At 30.3% G+C, this 20,596-nt stretch overlaps 1 pseudogene; it reads right to left on the bottom strand.

Moving 5' to 3' along the window:
• Positions 1-4,908: 4,908 nt before the first annotated feature.
• Positions 4,909-20,596, bottom strand: part of LOC125821650 (homeobox-leucine zipper protein ROC6-like) — an 18,704-nt pseudogene continuing 3,016 nt past the window's right edge.

The raw sequence follows: 20,596 nt of genomic DNA, 5'->3' as shown, positions 1-20,596 counted from the left end.
CTATATTTGTACTAAAATACTTTTTTGATATAGATTCTATTGTCTATAGGTAATATTATGGCACCTGATAAGAAATGGATGCAACTTATTCATAATAGACTTGATGATGCATATATACATGGGTGGAAAGCTTTCTAATTATACTTTTACAAGATTGAGGGAAGCGAATGAAACAATATGTCCATGTGTCAAATGTTGTAATGCAGTGTCTCGAACACGAGAGATTGTTAGATCACATTTAATAGTACATGGAATAATTTAAAATTATACCTTTTGGTATCACCATGGAGAGACGGCAGGTGAGACAGAAGAATTAGATTCTAAATATGTAGGTGATGATGATGATAAAATTGGAGAGGATGATAAGGAGGATGAAATACATGACATTCTCTGAGATTAACATCATGTTCTTAATGTATATAATATGAATACTGGCGATGATGATGTTTTTGAGGAGGAACCAAATCCTGAAGCAAAAAGATTTTATAGTCTATTAAAGGATTTTGATCAACCCTTGTATGAAGGTTCTAAACTTTCAAAACTTTCTACTTTGGTGAAATTGCTTCATATTAGAAGTATTGGTCGTTGGAGTAATAACTCATTTAATATGTTATTGAAGATGTTAAAGAAAGATTTGTTGCCTGATGAATCAAACTTGCTAGATTCATATTACGAAGTAAGGAAGCTAATTAAAAGCATAGGGCGAATTGATGCATGTAGGAATGATTGCATGCTATATTGGAAGAATGACAAGTTTGTTGATTCTTGCAAAATTTGTGGCGCATCTAGATGGAAGTAGGATAAACATAATGGGGAAACCAAATTTAAAAAGGGGAAAAAGATACCAGACAAGATCTTACGTTATTTCCCTTTAAAGACAAGACTTCAAAGATTGTTTATGTCCTCAAAAACATCTCCTTTAATGAGATGGCATCATGAAAACAAAGCTAATGATGGAATTATGAAGCACCCGGTTGATTCAAAAGAGTGGAAATTTTTTGATGAACTTCATCAATCATTTGTTGTAGAGCCTCGTAATGTTAGGCTTGGACTTGCTAGTGATGGTTTTCAACCATTTGGATGTTCTAGAACTCCATATAGTATTTGGCCTGTGGTACTTATTCCTTATAACTTACCACCATGGTTATGCATGAAGCAGGAAAATTTTATTTTGTCAATGCTTATTCCCGGTCCTGGAAGTCCTGGAGATGAAATTGATGTTTATCTCCAAACTTTGATTGATGAATTAAAGGAACTATGGGACACTGGAGTTTGTACCTTTGATGCGTCCACTAAATAGAATTTCACGTTGCATGTTGCTTTATTATGGACCATTAATGACTTTCCAGCTTATGGAAATTTTATCAGGTTGGAGTACAAAAGAAAAATTGGCTTGCCCATGTTGTAATAGAGAAACTTCTTCAAAAAGATTGACAAATGGGCAAAAACAGTGTTATATGGGTCATAGACGCTTTCTTCCTCTTAATCACAAATGGAGGAACGATAAGAAGTCATTTGATGGTACTGTAGAGTTGAGATTACTTGCAAATACATTATCTGGTGATGACATACTTGATCAAGTGGCTGATTTAGATGGGTTACCTCTAACTAATGATCAAAAAAAGAAGGTTAAAGTATCACATTACAGTAGAGGTGATAATTGGCATAAGAAGAGTATATTTTTTTACCTCCCATATTGGAAAACTTTGTTTTTTGTAGCATAATTTAGATGTGATGCACATTGAGAGAATATATGTGATAATATTTTGGGAACAATCTTAAATATCAAAGGCAAAACAAAAGACACCTTGAGCAGTCATTTGGATTTGCAAGAATTGAAGATCAGGAAAGAATTACATCCAAAAATAAATGGAGAAAAATATGAGTTACCGACAGCATGTTTCAAATTATCTCCTGAAGAGAAGCATAAGTTTTTATGATTTTTGAAGGATTTAAAGGTTCCAGATGGATTTTCATCAAATTTTTCTCACTGTATCAATATGAAAGATCACAGAATCTTAGGATTAAAAAGTCACGATTGTCATGTTCTTCTTCAACATTTAATCCCACTTGCCATATGTAGTATGCTATGCATTGAAGTGCGTGAGCCTCTAATTGAGTTGTCATTGTTTTTCAATATGCATGGAGCAAAGTACTTAAAACTTGAGGAGTTGGAACAAATAGAAGCACAAATTCCTGAAACTCTATGCAAGTTAGGAAAGGTTTTCATTCCTGCATTTTTTGATGTTATGGATCACTTGCCAATTCATTTGGCTAATGAGGTTATGATTGAGAAATAAATCAGGTATTTTACAACCTTCCAGGTCTTATATACACAGTAGTCCAAGTATGTGCACTAGAAAAGCAAGTAGACCCCGCCCTCCCACATGTACCTATAAGAAATGGTACCCACTGTAGTACTACTATTATGAAATTGCTTCAAGTTTATTTCCTTTTGTAGTTTGTTGTATGGTGTCCTTGATGACCTTCTCATATATTTCAATACATGATGTCTATGACCATTCATGTCATCACTATCAAATTTTTCCTAATATATTTAGCAGATGTCATTAAACAAGAGAGTCAATTGCAGGTTATGGGGAAAATAGAGCGACAGGTTCTCGACAAAACAGAGGAACAATTGCAGACAATAGACAATTAACGGAGCATAAGAACAGAGGGATAATTGCAGGTTATGGAAAATAGAGGGACAATTGCAGACAATAGACAATTATCATATCATAAGAAAGAATGAAGAAAAGTAGAAGACGAGATGAAAATCATACTTTGCAGTCTCTTAAAACAGTGTCACATCAAAGAAAAATGTTTGGAATGAAGTAGTGAACTATTTGGAAAGAAGTCGAGAACTGATTTTATGAAATAAAAAATATAGTTATTACTGTCAACCTCGCTAAAGCAGAAAAGTGATACAACTTTGATTCTATGAACAATATTTCAATGACATTTGATATCAGTTTGTAAAGTATCAGATATCAGTTGTGAGGTGACTGCTATGTAGGGTACATATTTGGAAACTATTACTAATTACATTAGCAGGTTGATATTTTACACCATGTAATATTTTTGCAAACATTAAACTTCTGCAACATAAATGAAGCTCTTATTGATATGTTAACCAAGTTGCTGCACTTGATTTAAAAGAAATGAACCAGCAACAAGATTCAAGAAATACAGTTCAATCAGTGGTAATTTAAATTCTTACCGTGACAGCTCCCCGCATGTGTTCCAATTTAGCTTCTTTGATGTCTGTCCATGAGTGTACTCGCAAAGGACACATATTACGATCATGAACTAAGGAACCTAAGTGTCTCGAAAATAAAGCATGATGATCCCCAACAACTCGATTGTGGTAAAAAGTTACTCTAAGCTTTTCTCCAGGTTTGAGTCCTGTAACAACTTTACACAAATTTGGTCCTCTAACCTTTTTTACCTTGTCAAATTCACATAAACCTACAGGTTTTGCCACAAGTTAATCATTAAAGAATCTCAATCTATAAACAATGAAGAAGTTTCAACACTTTAGAGAGTTATATACCTGTTTTACTTGTCTGTGTGTCTTGCATCACTTCAACTTCATCTTGAGGGAGAGTAATATCATCTTCCATTGGATCTAACCCCAAAGTAACACAGCTACTATTTTGTGTGAGTTCATTCAGATCATACTCTGTATTTTTTGAATCTTTACTTTTTCCATTCAAAGTTCTCTTTTCAGCACACCTTCTCGGAGATCCCACATATGTAAAGCTTTGTCCTCGCTCCCTTGCTAATAAAACATTGAAATAAACTCAATCCACTAACAAAAAATGAATTACTTACTAAAGCTCGGGAAATTCTATCCTTAAATTAATGACCTATGGAGCAGGATGGAACAATTGGAGAGGATCGCTACACATGAATGTGAAGTCTAAGCCATTGCAAACGGTTCTAAAAGATGTGCCAGAGGGGGTCGACAAGAGTGATTGGGAATGGTTGGTCAAAGAGCATTTTCTATCTGAAAAATTTAAGGTAGGATAGCTATTAACGAGCCATTTAAATTATGTATTATAATGTTGCTGATGTGTTATTAATATAGGAAACAAGTATGCGAAATACAATGAACAGGTCTAAGTTGAGTATGCCTCACTGTACGGGCAGCAAGCCGATTAGAGAGATAATTTATGAATTGGTACATATGTGATTCTTCTAATCCTATTAAGAAAGCTCCTGTTCATTTTAAGTATATGACTGCTTGTTTGAATGTGAAGGGAGGCAAGCATGGTAATCCACCGAACTTGGCGACTATCTTCTTTGAGACTCGTAAGAAGGACAACAAGCTTCTCGAACCTGAAACCAATAAAAAATACATATGTTCATTTAGCAATTTCCATTTTACATACTTTTTATTTAATATATTGCACTATCTTTAAATTTTCTTGTATTTTACAGGAAGAAATTAAGGAACTAATATAGATGTAGTAGAGAGATGCTTCGGAACTCAGAGAAAGAGTCGTATTGTTGGATTTGGTGGCGGTATTACCATTAAAGATTTGAGAGAAGGTAGCTCCGCAAAAAATGCACTGTTAGAACAGCTAAATGTGAGTCGAAAGGAAAAGACTGCTCTGTTAGAAGAACTGAATGCGAGTCGAAAAGAAAATGATTCAATGAAAAGACGCATGGATAAAATAGAAAAGAGATGTGAAATGTTTGAAAATGCATTCTTTAGAGATCCTTCATCACCACCATCCTCAAGTGAACAAAATACAGGTTGAATCATTTTACACGTTAGTAAGTTTGTTAATGTGAAACAAAGTATTTTTCAGGTTAGGAATAAGCTTGCTAATATGTATATGCCATAAGATTGAGCTGATCATACCATATTTTTTATTGCCAAACAGTAGATTAAGTTGATCATACCATGTTGCCATAGTTGAACACCATTGTATCCAATAACATGACAATATTGGCAGAAAGATTAAACAGTAGATTAAGTTGATCATACCATGTTGCCAAACAGTAGATTAAGCTCATGTCAGGGTATATCTACATGAAAAGTGCACATAGATAGCATGACAATATTGGCAGAAAGATTTCTTAGTTTTTGGACTCATCAAGAAAGAATTCACAGAGTTTTGAATGGCTTCGAAAAAATTCCCATTGTAGATCACAGTAACTATTGAAATCCTTAGTTTTCATACTAAAGCAGGTTTTGCATTTATTAAGAGAGGAGCATTTCTAATACATGTTGAAGTACTTGCACTTCGGAAACTCGCCATGCTTGAACATTTTTTCTACTTTTCCCATTGTCTTTGTCCCTTCGAAGTTCGAATACTGAAAGTCCAATTAATGAAGATGAATTAGTACCTGGAAACTACAAATCATTCAACACTGAAAAAATTTGCATTTGAAATGAATGGGTACATTATGAGTAATTACATATATATAACTTCTACATTTATGCACCTGAATTACAGGAACTATTTAACTAACTAATGAGAGCTTTTATCCTTGCAACGGATCGATGATCAAGATTTTGAAGTCACGAAGGATCTTCAAGTTTGGAGTGAGTTGAAAAACAATTCAAGATGTTAGCAGATGAACAAGTTGAGGAGAAAGAAGTTAATTAATTATCTAGGCTATTTGCTTAAAAATACTAATTACGATCTCTACATATATATTCTAGATTCTTAGTTTTCTTTTAGCATGATTTTTAAAACCTCTTTGTTTTATGTAATTAACTACGTACGATGCTTATATTATCTTCTATTTATATTATTGACTCTATTTTATAAGTTGTGAAATTTTGTACAATTACATATGAAATAATGGTTTTGAATTATCAATAACAAGGGACAAAATGTAACTAATTTCCATTTAATAATATTTATTTTTTAAAAATATCAATGAAGGGAAATTTGATTGTTAATTGTTGATAAGATAAATCAATGAAAGGATTCCAGTCTCTAAAAGATCCTATAATATTTCTTTCTGAAGTTATCTACGACCAAAATAAAAATTAACGAAGGGAAAGTGTGATCGCAAAAAGAGATCTAACGACCCATTATTCTTCCGTCACTAAAGATTTCTTAACGACCGGGCTAGAATTTGGTCGTCTACTTTTAACATCAAAGCTACTAACGACGGGCGACAACCAATTTCTTTCCGGTCGTAAGTGACTAATAACGACTAGATTTACACCTTCAACGACTACATTTTCTTTCGCTAAAGACCCAGTTTCTTGTAGTGTTCATAAGCGATATTCTCCTTAATCTCTAAACCCTCTAAGGGAACAATGGTTGATGGATCCCCAATATATTTCTTCAACATTAAGTAATGAAACACCGGATGCACCAACACCAACTCATTTGGCAATTCTAACTCATATGCAACCTTGCCGACACGCCTTACAATCTCATAACGACCCACAAACCGAGGATTAAGTTTCCCCTTCTTCCCAAACTTCATAACACCCTTTATGGGTGAGATTTTCAACAAACCCAATCATGGCCATAGAGTTCTAGATCCCTCCCTCTAACATTGGCATAGAACTCTTGCCGACTTTGGGTCCACTACAAGAAAAAGGTCTTTAACGACGGAAAATGTGGTCGCTAAAAGTCTAGATCTGGTTGCTATTAGTCAATAGCAACCGGAAGAAATCCGATAGTCACCGGTCGCTAAAAGCTTTGTCGTTAAAAGTTAACATCTGGATTTACAATCCGGTCGTTAAAAGACTTTAGCAACAACAAAAAATATGGTCGTTATTTCTCATTTTAACGACAAAAATTTCCTTTCGTTAATGGTCATTCCAATCATTAAAAGCCATTAATTACAATAGAAAATCCGGGTGTTATAACTTAGTTACACAATCAGATTCTACGTTTGCTAATTGTGTACTAAATTTTGACAACCAAAAATGTGATAATTAAATGCTTGTCACAATAAAAAGTGTATAAAAACTAAATAGTAATCATTCTTGCAGTGAGATATATATGAACTTCCATAGTTAATTACGAAGAAGTAAGAATCAAAATAGAAAATTATATTTATCTAAATTAAATAACATTATGCCAGTTAACTCCCAACAAAATGAAATTATTACGTAACATGCACTTGGTACATCATTAAACAAATTCAAACAAGATAGAAAAATATGTCTTTCTTGTTCTTCAACTTCTTTTAACTATTCGAGTCACATATATATATGTGCTCTGCGCTTTCTTCAAGGTTCATCAAATTTCAAATTTGTGATTTGTACAAATATAAAAATCCATGTCAATTTTGTATGAGTACTCTTATTTTTTCTCATTCAACAAAGTAAAGATCTAAAATAACTCTCTCAAAATACCACTATCATTGTAGTATAGCAATAAATATGGTCACAAAAACAAGAGAAAAACAAAGAAACAATGTAATTATAGATGAACAATAGCTTACTGGAAGAAAAGGACTCAGTTGACAAGACAGTACTTCTGGATCCACATATTAAGACCTTTGTCTATTACTAAACATAATAGATGAAGTTAAGGTACACTTGTAACAACAAAAAAAGAACTGTTGGTAAAACGTTGAATATAGCATGTCATGGTGGTAACATAACTTGAATAAAATTTAGTATCCTTACCAGATATAGAAAATATCAGAAGCAAGACAAGAAAATTGGGTTCCGGTGAGTCCCTGACCTCCTAAATGAGATAATCCTAGGCAAATTAATGTGTATAAACTATTAAAAATGAAAAATTCTCACTAGATAAGATAAATATTTGGAAGCGAACAATCATATCCTTATAAATTTACTAACCAAAGAAACATACATAGGCAGTAATTTTCCTCAACTATGTTATAGATAGACAGACATTCGAGAAAAGACGACGACGACGCTCCACCTAAAGGTTTAAATGCAGTGTCCAAAAGTTGCATGTTTCAACAAGCTAGAAAGAAAGAAAATCTTATCAATGCCACTTATTGAAATTAATGAAAGCTAAAGCACACATAGAATGAATCACAACTATTCTTATTCATGTATAGCACAAGACCATTGAAAATACCATTCAAATAATATTTGTTTATTTTTCTGCAAAGTGCAAATTGAGTTATTGATTCAAAGACAAGTTGGTTTTGGAGCTGAACGAATAGGCAATTGAGTGATTAAGAAATAGTTAACTCTCGGATCATTGTAATAAGTATAGAGTTCATATGTAAACCTCCCTGCTAGTGGATAAAAGTAAGGGACAATTTTTTCTTCTGTACTAAAAAAGAAGTGACATGGAAAAGAGACAAACCTTTCACCAGAATAATAGATTTTATAAAGCCTCAAGACACTCAAAATTCAAATAGTGGCAAAAGAATAAATAACGAACTGGTAAGTTAGGCACCTTAGGTAACTCCCATAATGCTACCTGATGAAAGATCTTCCTACAGCTCCAGAAATGCAACATATTAAAAATAAGCATCTTTTTAGAAGATAAACTATTGAGTGCGCTTTAATATATGGTACCTCAATAACATCACTACAAGAAAAAAGGTCTTTAACGATGGAAAATGCAGTCTCTAAAAGTCTAGATCCGGTTGCTATTAGTCAATAGCAATTGGAAGAAATCCGGTCGTCACCGATCGCTAAAAGCTTTGTACTTTTAACACCCGAATTTACAATCCGGTCGTTAACAGACTTTAGCGACAACAAAAAATACGGTCGTTATTTCTCATTTTAACGACAAAATTTTCCTTTCGTTAATGGTCATTCCAATCACTAAAAGCCATTAATTACAATAGCTAATCCGGTTGTTATAACTTATTTACGCAATCAGATTCTACGTTTGCTAATTGTGTACTAAATTTTGACAACCAAAAATGTGTTAATTATATGCTTGTTACTATAAAAAGTGTATAAAAACTAAATAGTAATCATTCTTGTAGTGAGATATATATGAACTTCCATAGTTAATTAAGAAGAAGTGAGAATTAAAATAGAAAAATATATTTATCTAAATTAAATAAAGTTGTACCAGTTAACTCCCAACAAAATGAAAATATTTTGTAACATGCACTTGGTACATCATTAAACAAATTCAAACAAGATAGAAAAATATATCTTTCTTGTTCTTCAACTTCTTTTAACTATTCCAGTCACATATATGTGCTCTGCGGTTTCTTCAAGGTTCATCAAATTTTAAATTTGTGAGTTGTACAAATATAAAAATCCATGTTAGTTTTGTATGTGTCTCTTATTTTTTCTCATTCAACAAATTAAAGATCTAAAATAACTCTCTCAAAATACCACTATCATTGTAGTATAGCAATAAATATGGTCACAAAAACAAGAGAAAAACAAAGAAACAATGTAATTATAGATGAACAATAGCTTACTGGAAGAAAAGGACTCAGTTGACAAGACAGTACTTCTGGATCCACATATTAAGACCTTTGTCTATTACTAAACATAATAGATGAAGTTAAGGTACACTTGTAACAACAAAAAAAGAACTGTTGGTAAAACGTTGAATATAGCATGTCATGGTGGTAACATAACTTGAATAAAATTTAGTATCCTTACCAGATATAGAAAATATCAGAAGCAAGACAAGAAAATTGGGTTCCGATGAGTCCCTGACCTCCTAAATGAGATAATCCTAGGCAAATTAATGTGTATAAACTATTAAAAATGAAAAATTCTCACTAGATAAGATAAAATATTTGAAAGTGAACAATCATATTCTTATAAATTTACTAACCAAAGAAACATGCATAGGGAGTTATTTTCCTCAACTATGTTATAGATAGACAGACCCTCGAAAAAAGACGACGACGACGCTCCACCTAAAGGTTTAAATGCACTATCCGAAAGTTGCATGTTTCAACAAGCTAGAAAGAAAGTAAATCTTATCAATGCCACTTACTAATATTAATGAAAGCTAAAGCACACATAGAATGAATCACAACTATTCTTATTCATGTATAGCATAAGACCATTGAAGATAATCATTCAAAATAATATTTGTTTATCTTTCTGCAAAGTGCAAATTGAGTTATTGATTCAAAGACAAGTTGGTTTTGGAGCTGAACGAATAGGCAATAGAGTGATTAAGAAATAGTTAACTCTCGGATCATTGTAATAAGTATAGAGTTCATATATAAACCTCCCTGCAAGTGGATAAAAGTAAGGGATAATTTTTTCTTCTGTACTAAAAACGAAGTGACATGGAAAAGAGACAAACCTTCCACCAGAATAATAAATTCTATAAAGCCTCATGACACTCAAAATTCAAATAGTGGCAAAAGAATAAATAACGAACTGGGTAAGTTACGCACCTTAAATAACTCCCATAATGCTACATGATGAAAGATCTTCCTACAGCTCCAAAATTGCAACATATTGAAAATAAGCATCTTTTTAGAAGATAAACTATTGAGTGCACTTTAATATGGTACCTTAATAACATGTTAGATGTTTCTTACATGAAAATACTTCATTTTTGCATGCTTAAGTACCTGACATACTTATTACATCACTCTAAGGTAGGCTAATGTATTAGAAATACATATTACATCAACCTACTGTAGGCTGATGTATTCACACCATGAAAATGAATGAATGGAATGACAATAGGGAAAAAAAACTAACCTCCCAATGAAATTTTTGCAACTGCTAGGAAACAAACAAAGGCCTCTTTGTGAAGGAAATCAGGTGAAAAGAAAGTTAAGAAATATAAGAAGAAACATACTAGTAGAAAGTTATGAAAAATAAGAAGAAAATTAAACAAATTATATTTAGAATACAAACAACTCATTATCATAAAAACTGATAACGACAAATTAGATCAATTAATAGATAATATATCTAAAATAGAATATAAATATATTCAATATTTAAAAATACAATGAATAACGAGAATAAAGAATATAGACAAAAACTTACTGAAATAATTATAGTGAAAAGACAAGAATTAGCACATAGGCAAAGTAGACTTAACAATAATATATTCGCAGAAACTTGTAAAAAATCTATAGTAGCACAAAAGAAAACTATTTTATATCTACAGATACAGATAGAAAGTTTAGAATATAAACTTCAACACAATCTATAAATGAATAAGGAAGAATATGCCATAGACGAAAAAATATATGAAAACTATGACGGATTAAAAATAAAAATAATATTTTCTAAGCTAGGAAGAAGATACAAGAAAATACGTGACAATATAAGTTTAATGTTAGAAAAAAAAGAGGGTAAAACTAGAAGATAGTTTAACTGCTATGATAAGAATAACAAAAGAAAATGAAGAAATAGATAGAAAAACGGAAATTGAAAAAATAACACAACAAGCAAAAAAGGAAGTACAACAATTAGAAGAAGTAAAAAATACTAAAATAATAGAACTAGAAAAAGAACTGGCAATATTAAAAGAAATGTATGAAATTAAACAAAAAGAAAAAGAACAAAAAACAAAATTAGCAAATGAGATAAATAAATTTAAAGAAAAATTGCAATTAGAAGAAGAACTAGAAGAAAAAGAAGAAAATAACCAAGATAAACTACCTAAAATAAGAATTGATGAAATAAATAACGATGATCTAGATGAACAACATTCGGAAACAAGCGAAACATATACGGAACTTTTAGCAAACATAGATAATACAAAGAATTTAGAAGTAAATACAGGAGATGTAGACATGGATGAAAAACCTAGTACATTAGGAATAAAAAACCCAAAAAAATTAAAATATTATAATGCAAACTATGGACAATATGATAAAGAAAAAACTATATGGGATAAAAGATTAAATAAAAAATGGATACCTAAACCAATAACTGAACAACATGATTTTTTAGATTTAGATTGTGTAGCAGATATAAATAAAACAATCCAATTATGGATGAGATATATATCAAAACAATTAATAGATAACAAAATAGGAATGACAGAAACACCAGGATATATAGAAAGAACACTTATAGGAACAACAAAATTATGGCTACAAAATTTATCAGATGAAAATTTAAAAACTCTAAGAAGTAATAAAAAATCTAATGGTGAATTAGCTACTACAACTATGGAAATATTATATAAGTACGAAGTAGCTATAAGAAATGAATTTAGTAGTATGACAACAGAAGTAGAAGAACAAAATAAAGAAAAAATCATAAATCGGAATCTAATGACAAAATTAGCAATATGTAATATGTGTTATATAGATGAATATACATGTGAATTTAGAGAATATTATTATAAAGGAACATATAACACAGAAGAAAGTAAGGAAATAAGAAAATTATATTTTACAAAATTACCAGAACCTTTTAATTCAAAAGTAATAAAAAGTTGGAATGAAGCAGGATTAACAGATACTAGAATAAATTTTTTACAACGATGGTTTATAGAACTATGTGAAAAACATAAAGAAGAAATAAAAATGGAAAAAATACTAGTAAAAAACTTAGCATGTTGCAAAAATAAAACGGCACCCTAATTTGGTTGTACGAACAAATACTATAAAAAAATATAACAAAAAATACAGATCAAAATATAAATATAAAAAACCAAGAAGAAGATACTATGTAAAAAACTACAAAACCAAAAGACCTTATAGACCAAAAAGAAAACTAACGGAATGTACATGTTATAATTGTGGAAAATTAGGACATATAGCTAGAGATTGTAAATTGCCTAAAGATCCAAAGAAAAAATAAATATCAGAAATAATAATAGACGATGAAAAATATACGCAGATAGAGTACATAGATTATGAATTAGAAAGTGAAGATAGCATATATGAAATAGATAATGATATAGAAATAGAATTAGACAATGAATTCTATAATATGACGAATGACTGAAAAAGATATACAAATAATAACTAAAGAAGAATACCAAAATGAAGAATCTTCCGAACAAAAAATAATATTTGATAATAAAAGAAAAAGAATTAGACCTAAGCGTAGAAAAAATATTCGAAATACCAACAATAAGAAATTGGTTTAAACGACAAAAAGAAGAATATTATGTAGTAAGTCAAAGATAACATATCATAGATTGCAAATACACCAAAGGAAAGGCTAAAATACCAATAATAAACAAACGAATAATAAATAAAGAAATACAAGATATTAAGGCTAAAAATCCAATTAAATATGTACATTTAGGAGGAACATAAATACTAATAAAAGCATGTTTTAGAGAAGGAATAGATACATCCATAGAAATATACTTAGCGGACGATAGAATTATACAACCCAAAGAAAAAAGTATAATAAGTGCAGTAAAAGGTAATCTCATATACCAAAAATTTAAATTTATAATAAGTGTTAACTACTCAGTAGCAATAAATGACAGAAACATAGATAAATCACTAGTATTATATTGGAAAATGTCAGGGATAAAACTAGCCCAGGAAGTAAAATATTTACAGCTAGATGTAAAAACTTATATGTTTTAACAACAAAACATAAAATAACAGCAAAAAATAAAATAAAAAAAATAAAAATAGAAGATCCTTTTGAAAGGATAGTTACAGTCATAGATAATAATGATTATATTTATAATGAGATTGATATAGAAGAAGATTTAGAAGTAGTAAAAGAAAGACTAAGTACACCAAAAAGAATAAACTATGAAATACCCCAAATATCATCAAAAATGAGTACCTCAAGAAGAATAGATAAAACTCCACAAAAATCAATAGAAGAAGAAATAGAACCATATCATTACTACATAACAGGAGTAATGGAACAACGAAAATATCTAATATTAATAAATACAGGACAAGAAGAAAACTATATTACAAGAGAACTAGTAACAAAAGATGAGATAATTACTACTGAACAATCATTCCCTGAACTACCAAAGGCATTAATATATACCGAACAAACTACAGAAAAGAAAATAATCATTGGAGGAGTACCAATAGTAATAAAGTTTAAAATATATCAAGGAGATAAAAATATCACTTTAGAAATAAAATGGTTAGAACAAGTAAAACCATATAATTTAGAAAATAAACAGTTAACAATAAATTATAATAATATAAAGATAATAATAAAAAGAACTTTCTTATGATAAAAATATGAAAATATATAGACCTGCAAAGATAATAATAGAAGGATATTACAACAGATATTATACACCAATGATAGACACAGGAGCAGAAACTAATATATGTAAATACAATTGCTTACCAGAAGATAAATGGAAAAAATTAAAAACACCGATAGTAGTAACATGATTTAATAATGAAGGAAGCATGATCACACATAAGGCAAAAAATATAAAAATACAAATATGGGATAAGATATTAACTATAGAAGAAATGTATAACTTTGAACTTACAACAAAAGATATGCTATTAGGAATGCCATTTTTAGAAAAATTATACCCACATATAATAACAAAAACACACTGATGGTTCACAACACCATGTAAACAAAAAATAGGCGCAAAAAGAGTGAGTAACAAAAAACAAAAAACAACAGAATGGATAAAAGGTAGTGAAAAAATTACACAAAAATTAGAATATATAAAAGAAGAAGACCCTAAAATAGAATTAATTATATTCTCTATAGATAAAGTAAAAATAATTCAAGATAAGTTAGAATTATTATATAGTGAAGATCTTTTACAAGGATAACATAAAACAAAAATAAAAAATGAGCTAATTGATAATAATAGTATAATAGCTCAAAAACCATTAAAATATAATTTTAATAATTTAACAGAATAAAAGATACATATAAGTGAATTACTAGAAAAAGGGTATACACAAGAAAGCAATAGCAAGCATACAAGCCGACATTTATAGTAAATAAACATAGTGAACAAAAAAGAGGAAAAAGTAGAATGGTTATTGATTATAGAAATTTAAATGCAAAAACTAAAACATATAATTACCCAATACCAAATAAAATATTAAAGATAAGACAAATACAAGGATATAATTACTTTAGTAAATTTGACTGCAATTCAGGATTTTACCACTTAAAGTTAGAAGATGAATCTAAAAAACTTACAGCATTTACAGTACCACAAGGATTTTATGAATGGAATGTATTACCATTTGGATATAAAAATACACCAGGTAGATATCAACACTTTATGGATAACTATTTTAAACAATTAGAAAATTCTGTAGTATATATTGATGATATATTACTATATTCCAAAACACAAGATGAATATATAAGATTATTAGAAAAATTTATACATATTATAGAATATTCAGGCATAAGTCTAAGCAAAAAGAAAGCAGACATAATGAAAAAGCAAATAGAATTTTTAGGAATACAAATAGATAAAAATGGAATTAAAATGCAAACACATATAGTACAAAATATAATTAACTCAAATGAACAACTAGATACAAAAAAGAAATTACAATCATTTCTAGGACTAGTAAATCAAGTAAGCGAATACATACCAAAATTAGCAAGGAATTTAAAACTATTACAACAAAAATTAAAGAAAGATGTAGAATACCAGTTTGATAAAAAAGATCAAACACAAATACAAAAAATAAAACTATTATGTAAGAACCTACCTAAACTATATTTTCCGGATGAAAACAAAATATTTACTTATATAGTAGAATCAGACGCCAGTGAAAAAAGTTATGGAGGAGTCTTAAAATACAGATTACTTATCAAGACAAAGCTACTCAGACTGAGAAAGAAAATACAATTGAAGATATACTCAAAGCCATTACTACACTTTGTATAAAAGTGGACCGTATGGACAATGAGATACAAAAGCTAAAGACTAATGAAGATAATCTGAAGTCTAAAGCTAATACAAGTCAGCCACATGACTGTAAAAATGCGGAGCTAAGTTAATCGGAAGACTTTAAAAATCCAGAGCTAAAAGGTGACGTTGGGAAACACCTTAAAACCCATAATATTTGTTTAAATACAACTGCAGGTACAAGTAAACAAGTTAGTGAGAAACAACATAAGAATACAAACTTAAATCAACTATTTGAAAAAAACATTTACTCCAAAAAATGCCAAGAAACATATTGACTATGGAACCACAAACCTCTACCTATGCAGATAACCAACAAAATGAGAAAAAATTATGTAACCATGTCACGAGAACATATATTGAAAATATATACAAAGTCCAAACCTATTTAAACCGTAATCCTAGATCCACTACAACCAAAGAACCAAGTCAAGACTACCTAACCCAAAAATTACAAGGTTATAACAAGCTAATCGCACAGCCAAAAACTAATGCCAATTTAGTAAGGACATGTTACAATTATGGACTATTAAATACCGTATACACATACGATGGAGAAGAAATAAGTGGAATAACAGAACTACACAAGACATTCATTACATATAAAAGAGTTACCAAGGGAAATTTATTTTATGTAACGTTTTATATAGCACTAGTGGAGATATTATACAAAGAGATAAAACCCCTAATTCAAGTTATTAAAATAGGACTAACCAAAGATATGATTATACCTGAAGATATTGGACAACAGGAAGAAATACGAAAAATAGAGATACCAAGTTTTTACGCCAATAAAAGAATAATTGGTATATCAACTATTATACAAGAGCTAGCAAATAATTTTTTAAACGGAAATGTTATATGGAGTTACTACTCTAGAGACCAATTAGTGATATATTCAAATTCAAGAGAACTAAGGAAAGCAGATATGGATGAAGTCCAGAAATGGATTTTATCATTATTAAAACCAGAAGAAAGACCTACGACAAGAGCACTCAAAGCAGGATTTATTTCGTCAGAACTATTAACCAGATATTGCAAGCTAATTGGACACAAATACCCTGATCATCTATGTACAAAATGTAATGGAGAAGACAATGTGATTCCAGATGTCCAGCTAGAATAAAGTCTAAAGAGATAAGAAGATAAAGAAGATAGCAACAACTAAAGAGATTAGGCAAAGAAGACATATTTGGCCAAAAAAGCCAAAAGTAAATAGTATAAAGTGATAAAGTAGGAGCATTATTGTAAATTATTAGTCTTATTGTAAGAAAGTGTAGTGTAAATTAGTCAACAAGTAGAGTAGTATGCATGTGCATATTAAAAGTGGTAGGTATGGTGTGCATTAATAATAATGACAAGTGTATGAATAGTAGGTGGTGTGCATTATTAATAGGATAAGTGTATGAATGGTAGGTATGCATTATAATAAAGTAAGTGTGCAGTAAGTAGTATAGTACGTGCATTACTGTGCACTACTGTAGACATAGGATAGAAATTCCTTTCTATATAAAGGAAGGTATATGTAACATAATACGCAAGTCGGGAATAAATGAAGCTTTCTTAAAAAACACTCTCTCAAATATTTAAATACTTACTAGATAATGGAATAACCTTCAGATATCATGGATAAGCAAGAGGCAAAGGTATATTATTCAAAAAATATGCAGAACTAATTTCATATATTCCTGAATATCATATATATTATTGAATAAATTTATGTTAGTTATTATGTATTAGAATTATTTGAATCATGATTTCTAGTTTATTAGCATACTGGAAACAGGGAGAAAACTTCTATACTATGTCATTCTAATGTTGAAACCAGTAGGCAAGGAAAGCCGTTTAGGGGAGTAAACAAAGTTGAGACGCTGATAAGAAGGAAATATCCGCTAAAGTACGATACTAGTAGTGACAGGAGAACATGATAAACAGATAATCTAGTTCATAATGATCTAATATGAATTTAATAAATTATGAATATGATAGGAAGGAATAATTGAAAATAAAAACCTGCATGATAAAGAACATGACTACATACATGCATGATGAAAAAATAAAAAACTTTGAAACTTTAATCCTATATATACTTAAAGGTATAGAGATAATTGAATTAAGAAGAATCATATGGGAAAAAATATTCAATGATAACGAATCAGAAAATATATTAAACCAACAATGGTATGAAATAGATCTACGTGATTTAGACCTCGAAGAATAGAATGGTATGATTTAGAAATAAATTCAGAGTAAAATGAACTACAAATATTTACAATATTGGACAGAAGCTACGGAAAATATAAAACTATTAGAACAATTAATGGAAAATAATTTATATTGTACCTAAGAATCCAAGATATGTTATATCTAGAATATATCATAAATAATATTAAATAGATATCAATATTAAAACACTTAGCAAACGAATATTATAATAAAATCTTTAAAATGGATTCCTCACCTACCAAATATGGTACACCTACCAAATATGTCATGAATCCCTCACCTACATCACTACCAAAAATATCTTAGTATATCATGAATTTATCATCTACCAGTAAAATAAATTCCGCAAAGAAAAATGGTATCAGAACCATGGATGAAAAGAGAGTTATGAAATATAAGAAGAAACATACTAGTAGAAAGTTAAGAAATATAAGAGAAAAATTAAACAAATTATATCCAGAATACAAACAATTCAATATCACAAACCTGATAACGACAAATTAGATCAATTAATAGATAATATATCTAAAATAGAATACAAATATATTCAATATTTAAAAATACAATGAATAACGAGAATAACGAATATAGACAAAAACTTACTAAAATAATTATAGTGAAAAGACAAGAATTAGCACATAGGCAAAGTAGACTTAACAGTAATATATTCGCAGAAACTTGTAAAAAATCTATAGTAGCACAAAGGAAAACTATTTTATATCTACAGATACAGATAGAAAGTTTAGAATATAAACTTCAACACAATCTATAAATGAATAAAGAAGAATATGCTATAGACGAAAATATATATGAAAACTATGACAGATTAAAAATAAAGATAATATTTTCTAATATAGGAAGAAGATACAAGAAAGTAGGTGACAATATAAATTTAATGTTAGAAAAAGAAACGGTAAAACTAGAAGATAGTTTAACTCCTATGATAGGAATAACAAAAGAAAATGAAGAAATAGATAGAAAAACGGAAATTGAAAAAATAAAACAACAAGCAAAAAAAGAAGTACAACAATTAGAAGAAGTAAACAATACTAAAATAATAGAACTAGAAAAAGAACTGGCAATATTAAAAGAAATGTATTCTCACGACCCAAATTCACAAGTCGTGATAGCACCTATGTTCCCAACGAATAGGTAAGCCAACCAAACATATTTACCAATTCTAATTAACTAACTAAGAGGTAAAAGGTAAATACTAAGTAAAAAATCTCCAACATTGGGTTCTTTACAAATATGAAATGCGGAAAGCTAAAATACCACCCCAAGAATTGGTGTCATAAGTACAAGAGCCTCTAAATATGATGCAAGTTTGAAACTAAAGCACAATCCAAACATAAGGGATATTCTGTCTGAATACTAAATAACAGAATAAATAAAAGGTAGAGGGAGGTGTGGGCCACGGAACAGCCAATCAGCTCACCACAACTCCAAAGTACTCCAAGCTCGGACTCAAACAGCTCCACGAGATGTGCTCGTACTCGGAATCGAATCTGCACCACAAAAGAGTGCAACAAGTGTAGTACGAGTACAAAATCACGTGTACCCAGTATATCTCATAGACCGACAACGAAGAAGTAGTGACAGGAGTTCATATAAGGAAAATCTGTTATTTATTTATACAAGTCTATATTATAATTACGAGTCAAGTTTCATCAAATATAGGTAATCAAATAACAAGTACTTTCCAACCACCAATAAAACACATAATCATCAAAATGAAGGATGTCATGAGATGCAATGCAATATGACACCATGGAATGATATGCCTCAGAATACTAAGTACTCTATCAATCGTATATACATGATACTCCTCTAAAAAACATCAAGAGCTCATGACCCATAGGGGACTCGCGAGGTCCATATACCGACACGAATGATCTCCACGTGTCTGTTCGGACAATCTCAACGCACTATCATAAAATCAAATAATTTCCGCACGGACGGTCTCCACGTGCCCAAATTAAAATCTTAGCATCTCAACATCCCTAGCACGGACGATCTCAACGTGCCCAACTTATACTCAATCTCATGTCAATGCATGTGCACAATATAATCTCAAATAAAGGGGATGATAATGTATCTCTATCAATCAAGTATCAACATATTACATAACCACCTCTACCATCACAAGTATACGGGTTCAAATAAGAACACAATCACACAAATAATCAGTCAATAATATATCAGCTAATGTCTATATGCTTTGACATTCTCGGATTAAAATCCGCATTCTATAGTAATAGACTTTCCCTTTATAACACTGGTACTCGTACCAATGCCCGTCACATCATTGGTACGAGACCCCCATCTTTCACCCTTACCCATTGTCTATTCCATTTTTTAATCTTTAAATTAGGAAAACGTCGTTCAACAAAGTCTAAAAGTCTTAACATACCTTGAATGCCGAACACGTGTCACAAATCCTCAAGATTTTTCCTTCCCTTTTTCGCAAAGCTTCAGAACGTTCCCAATCTACCAATCATGCATTATTTGTAAGCACGTGAGTTCATAGACACCCAAATTATTATGTGCCTATCCTAGACCCAAAAACTCACTCATATCTCTAACCAAGCTCCTAGATTAAGCACAAGATTAAGTCTCATTTTAACAAACAATTTCATAAATCTAGT

The sequence above is a fragment of the Solanum verrucosum genome, unplaced genomic scaffold (assembly GCF_900185275.1).
Source record: "Solanum verrucosum unplaced genomic scaffold, falcon-dt-bn FXZP01000212.1, whole genome shotgun sequence".
NCBI lineage: Eukaryota > Viridiplantae > Streptophyta > Magnoliopsida > Solanales > Solanaceae > Solanum > Solanum verrucosum.
Note: the sequence above shows the minus strand (reverse complement) of the source record. Positions and strands in the feature narration are given on the sequence as shown.